The sequence below is a fragment of the Peromyscus eremicus genome, chromosome 23 (genome assembly GCF_949786415.1).
Source record: "Peromyscus eremicus chromosome 23, PerEre_H2_v1, whole genome shotgun sequence".
Lineage (NCBI taxonomy): Eukaryota > Metazoa > Chordata > Mammalia > Rodentia > Cricetidae > Peromyscus > Peromyscus eremicus.
In genome coordinates, this window is record NC_081438.1 from 19,802,448 (window position 1) to 19,808,447 (window position 6,000).

Sequence of the window (6,000 nt, forward strand, 5' to 3'; positions counted from 1 at the left end):
TACATTCTCCCCAGAGATGGGAAAAATAGTTAAAATAGAACCATAGCAATGTAAATATCTTGAACTAACACCCTGTAATCAGAGGTTGTAAATCCCAACTGGTTGGGGTTGGGTGTGTGTATGAATTCCCCAGGGGTTATAAATCCTGACTGAGGGGGGGAGGACACTCCCCAGTGGCTGTAAATCCTGACCCTAGTAATGCACTACCCACTATGCTTATGGTCTTTTGCTATAAAAAGACATTTATGGGCCGGGCGGTGGTGGCGCATGCCCTTTAATTCCAGCACTCAGGAGGCAGAGCCAGGCGGATCTCTGTGAGTTCAAGGCCAGCCTGGTCTACAGATTGAGATCCAGGACAGAAAAGTACATAGAGAAACCTTGTCTCGAAAAACCAAAAAAAAAAAAAAAAAAAAAGGTGAGATCTGGACCCCACAACCCAGTTAGAAGCTTCTAGTTCCCAGGTACTTGGAAGATTTAAAGGGACTGGAGAATGATGATTTCAGGCCCAGCTACTATGTCTACTATGTGGAGCAATGGTCCAGCTATAAGCGTTGCAGCTCAGATGGAAAGGGATTCTGTCAATCAGGAGCCAATGAATACTAAGTGTTACAGCTCAGATGGAAAAGTATTCTGGCAGTCGGGAGCCAAGGAACACCACAAGTCACAGTAAGCATAGCAACTTACAGCCCTGCTCCAGGGAAAGGCTTCTCCAATGTAACAGCTCTGCTTCGGTAGGGGAGGGTTTCCCCGAGGAAGCGGAAACAGACGTGCTTGGCTATGCTCTGCCCAAGCCCGAGCCTGGGCGAAAGAAGGTCTCACCCAAACCTCATTTAGGAGATTTATTGGGAGGGAAGAATCTGGAGAAGTGGCTGCCTCCACCAGGGTGGAAAAAAGGGCAGCAACGAACTGAACAGACGCAGGGCTTATATAGGTCTTCTTGGGGGCGGAGTTTTCTCAGGGAGAAGATTTTCAGGGTGGGAATTGGTCAGATTTCAGTCCTTGAGCTCAGATTGTCTAGATCTCATGTTCGGGGATTGGTTGGTTTTCTGCTCAGGGATTGGTTGGTTTTCCTGCTCAGGGATTGGTTCATTTTCCCACTCAGGGATTGGTTGGTTTTCTGCTCAAGGATCGGTTGGTTTTCTGCTCAGGGATTGGTTAGTTTTCCTGCTCAGGGATTGGTTGGTTTTCTGCTCAGGGATTGGTTAGTTTTCCTGCTCAGGGATTGGTTGGTTTTCTGCTCAGGGATTGGTTGGTTTTCCTGCTCAGGGATTGGTTGGTTTTCAGCTCAGGGATTGGTTCGTTTTCCTGCCCAGGGATTGGTTGGTTTTCTGCTTAGTTGGCCAGGGGAAGATTTGGCTCTGGTTTCAGGGCTAAAGTGTGTTTATTTCATTGACCCTTTTTAGCCTTTTGGCTCTAGTTTCAGGGCTAGGCCATAGTCTTTTCCTGGCTCTGATTCTAGGACTGAAGTGTGTTTCTTTGGCTCTGGTTTCAGAGTCAAGATGTGTTTCTTTGGTTCTTGGTTCAGTGTTAAAGTGTTTCTTTCACTGGCTCTGGTATCTGGGCCAGGGTGGGTTTCTTTGGCTTGCCCTTTACACCAGCAAGTCCTAAGTCCTCAAAAAAAAAAAAAAAAAAAAAAAAAAAAAAAAAAAAAGAAAGAAAGAAAACTCATGGCTGGAGAGATGGCTCAGCACTTAAGAGTTCTTACTGACTGTTCTTCCTTTCGGAAGACCCAGGTTTAATTGCCCACACTCACGTTGCAGCTTCTATCTGTATTTTCAGTTTCTGGGGTTCAGTACCCTCTTCTGGCCTCCAGGGGCACTGCAAACATGGGGTTCATAGACATACATGCAGGCAAAACACCCACACACATTAAAAAAAAAAAAAGATTCAGGGCTGGAGAGATGGCTTAGTGGTTAAAGCAATGTACTGCTCTTCCAGAGGACCTGAGTTTGGTTTCCAACACCCATGTCAGGTGGCTCACAAGCCGTATGTTTAGCTCCATGGTGATCTGACACCTCTGACCTATGGGTATCCTGCACATGGGCACACACACACACACACACACACACACACACACGTAAATCTTTAGCTGGGTGTGATGCACACACCTTTAATGCCAGCATTTGGGAGACTGGGGCAGGTGGATCAATGTGAGTTCCAGGCCGAGCAAGGCTACAGAGTGAGATTCTCTCTCTCTCTCTCTCTCTCTCTTTCTCTCTAAAAAAAAAGGAAAGATAGAAAAAGAGAAGAAATGTTACCACTAGGTTGCAAATGACTCACTTATTAACTGGCACCCTAGGAGATTAATAGACCTTCTGTCAAACAAACAGTGACTTGACGCATGGCCAATTTGTCCCGGGTTGTGTTTGTATCCTGTGGGCTTCATGCTCGCTTCCTTCCCCCATTCCACATTGACTATCAGCCCAGGGCCAGGAACAACAGCACAGCAAATATTTGCAGGGAGCTGAGCAAACTGGCAGGGGCATGTCGAGTTACCGTGGAGGAGGCCACACCAGACCCAGAAGCCCATAACCGATTTGCTAAAGCCTCTGAAGATTCTAGAAATGATGCAGGACTTCTGTCTCAGGCATATTTACCCTGAGGGATCATCAGAGACTAGTAGAGGGTGAAGAGGGACTTATTGGTCTCGGGGTTCTTCTTTTCCTACAAAGTTGCCCCTGTACAAGGCATGAAGGCAAAAAGGTAAGCCCCATTGGGGTGCTCGGAGGTTTGTGATGGATACTGAAGGAGAAGGAAGGGTGCCTGATTCCTACCCCAGTGAGACACTGCTTGGCGTACAATCTGTCCCGTGGCTCTAGGCATAGATTTCTGCTCTGGTTACTTTTCCTTCCCTGCCCAAACCTGGCACTGGATCTTGAACCCTGGCCAGCTCCACTTTCCTTGAATGACTGGCAAGCTCAGTAGGGCTGGGCATGGAATCCTCAGTGGCCAGCCCAGAACATTTCCACAGACTCGAAGGATCTCTCCATTAATTATCACAAGGGCCAACATGGTAACTTTGTACTGGAGACACTTCGCAGATTCTGCCTTCACCAAAGATGTGTATGTCCCAAAAGTGAGACAGACAGACAGACAGACAGACTTGTTTCTACTGAGAAAGGCAGCGTACCGCAGCTGGGACAGATAACTACTGTGCCTTCTCAATGAAAGAGAGAGGAAATGGCCCAGAGTCAGAGAGCTGAGATAATAATTCAGGGAAAATATCATGTGAGAATGTTGTTTGTTAGATAATAGAATCAAATTAATGCTAGATTCCTTAAAATTTTTTTTCAGATATGGTCTTATTATATAGCCCAGGCTAGTTTAGGACTCACAACCCTTCCGCTTCAACGTCTTTACTGCTGGTTTGCAAGCATGCACCAACATGCCCATTTTACATTTCTTTCATGTCATCATTAAATAAGAGAATGTGCTGTGGCTGGAGAGATGGCTCGGCTGTTAAGAGCAAATACTGCTTCTCCAGAGGACCCAGCTTCAGTTGCCAGCACCTGCAATGGGTAACTCACAAGCATGTGTAACTCCAGCTCTGTAGACTGAACTCTCTTTGATGGCCTCTGTGGGCACTGCACTCATGTGGCATACACGGACACATACTTGTAAATTAAAAGATAAACATAGAGATAAAAATGTTTTTAAAAGAATGCTCTTATTGTTAGGGGATACTGTTGATGTATTTGGGGGAAAAGAACATAAGACTGCCTGAAGTTTACTCTCAAACTTCAGGATCAGTAGTGGTAACGGTGGTGAAGTCTGTCTGTCCATTGTCTCTGCCTGTCATCTGTCAGTCATCTACTTATCATCTGTCTATCTAGCTAACTATCTATCATCTATCTATTTATCTGTCATCTGTAATCTACCATCTATTATCTGTCTACCATCAAGGTATCTATCCATCTATCATCCATTATCTATCTATCTATCTATCTATCTATCTATCTATCTATCTATCATCCATCTGTCTTCTCTTTTTAGCAAATGTGATAATTATTAACAACTACTGAAGAGTAAGCATTATGAAGTTAATTTCATTCTCACCATTTATTTTAATGATTACTATGTTTTCTAAAGAAAGGGTTTCGCTGGTCTTTTTCATTTTATTTTTTTGAAGCAAGGTCACACTGTGTAGCCCACACTAGCCTTGAACTCCTGATCCTCCTGCCTCTAACTGTGAACGTATACCACCGTAACCAGTCTTTATGTTTTTAAGGCTGTGTAAATGTGCATATAATATGGAATGCTCACTAAGTGAGTAAACTGAATAACTGCATCCTAGTCAAGAAACAATATCACTGCATTCCATAGCAGCAGTGCCTGCCTGTCCTCTCAGCCTCTGAAGGCCGAAGCAGGAGAATCAAGAGTTCAAAGCTATCTTTGGTTATATAGTAAGTTTGAGGCTAGCCTGGGACACATGAGGCTCTGTCTCAGACAAAACAAAACAAAGCAAACAAAAAACAAAAGTAAAACTAGAAAAGTCAAGTGTCTTATCTCATCCCTATAATGCTAGCAATCAGGAGGCCTGAGGTTGGAGGTTTGCTACAAGTTACAGGGCTACATAATGCAAAACAAAAACACCCAAGTAAAACTCGAGGGTGTTTGAAGTTTTCAGCCTGAGGCTTTGCTCTAGGAGCATCCTGGTCTGGCTTACCTTCCAAGCAGTAAGCATTTCCTGTCTGGGGGGGTCTGTAGAGCACGTGGTGGTAGCTCCTGGGGCTTAGGACATCCCATTGGCTGGTTCTAGCCTGGGCATGTGGCCCTTGTTCCCTGGCATGAGTTACTCCAAGTGGTATTTTTGGAAGGTGCTGAGTTCTGTTGCCGTTTGGAAAATGCCTGCTCACAAGCTGGGCTGGGTTTTAAGATGCTGATGTGGCTGAAGGGCCTGACCTGGCCAGGGCTCTGGGATCCAGAGGTGGGGAAAAGTGAGGAGGCATGCTCATTTCTCTCTTTTTTCCTTGAAGTTGTATCACTAGTTTCTTTTTGCCTCCACTCTGTCTATCCCACAGGCTTCAAAAGGACGGTGAGGGGTCTCCTGCAGCTCGTGGCGTCTTTGATGTTATCTGCAGGTAAGCAAGCTCTTTCTTGTCCCAAATTAGCTAAGGCTCTTGGATCCCTTTATGGAATGCAAGTTTACCTTTCAGTTCCTACATTGCAGGTCTTGGCTCTGAAGCCCTCACCTGGAATCTCCCTTCCTTTCCCTGGCCTGGCAGGCCCCCTCTGCTCTCCTGTTTCTTCCATGTGTCTCTGGTAGTCCTCATGAATGGCTGCAGACTTGTTATTCATTCATTACTTACTTGTCCATCCACCCATCCACCCAAGCACCATCCAAGCAGTGGCAGGTCAGAGTGGAAGGTCGGACAGACAACCATCTGTTGCCACATCATTTCTATGCCCTTCGTGGCCCTTTTTTTGCCCACGGTTCCACTCATGGCCATGTCTGTATGCACCTCTGAAAAAAATCTCTGTACCTTCCCTTCCCTTGAGGACCTAACCTGCCTTTCCATTTCCGTTTGCAAGCCCTTTGCCATAGCCTTCCCGTTCCTAGATCCTCAGGGGCTCAGTTTTTCACTTCTCACCTCCCCACCTCCCCCTCCGCTCCACCATAGCATCCTTTTGCCTAGCCAGAGCCTGGAATGACAATGTTATAACAGTAGACCTTGTCAGTGTTTAGGTTTGTTTTGTTTTCAATACTGGGAGTTGAACCTAGAGATTGAGTGAGCTGGACAAGGCCTGTGCTGCTGAAGCCCCTTACTAGGGATTCTAGGCAGGTGCTCTACCACTGAGCCACACCCCAGCCCCTCACTGGGGGATTCTAGGCAGGTGCTCTACCACTGAGCCACACCCCCAGCCCCTCACTGGGGGATTCAAGGCAGGTGCTCTACCACTGAGCCACACCCCCAGCCCCTCACTGGGGCATTTTAGGCAGGTGCTCTGCTGCTGAATTGCACCTCCAGCCATTCACCGAGGCCTTCTAGGAAGAGCTCT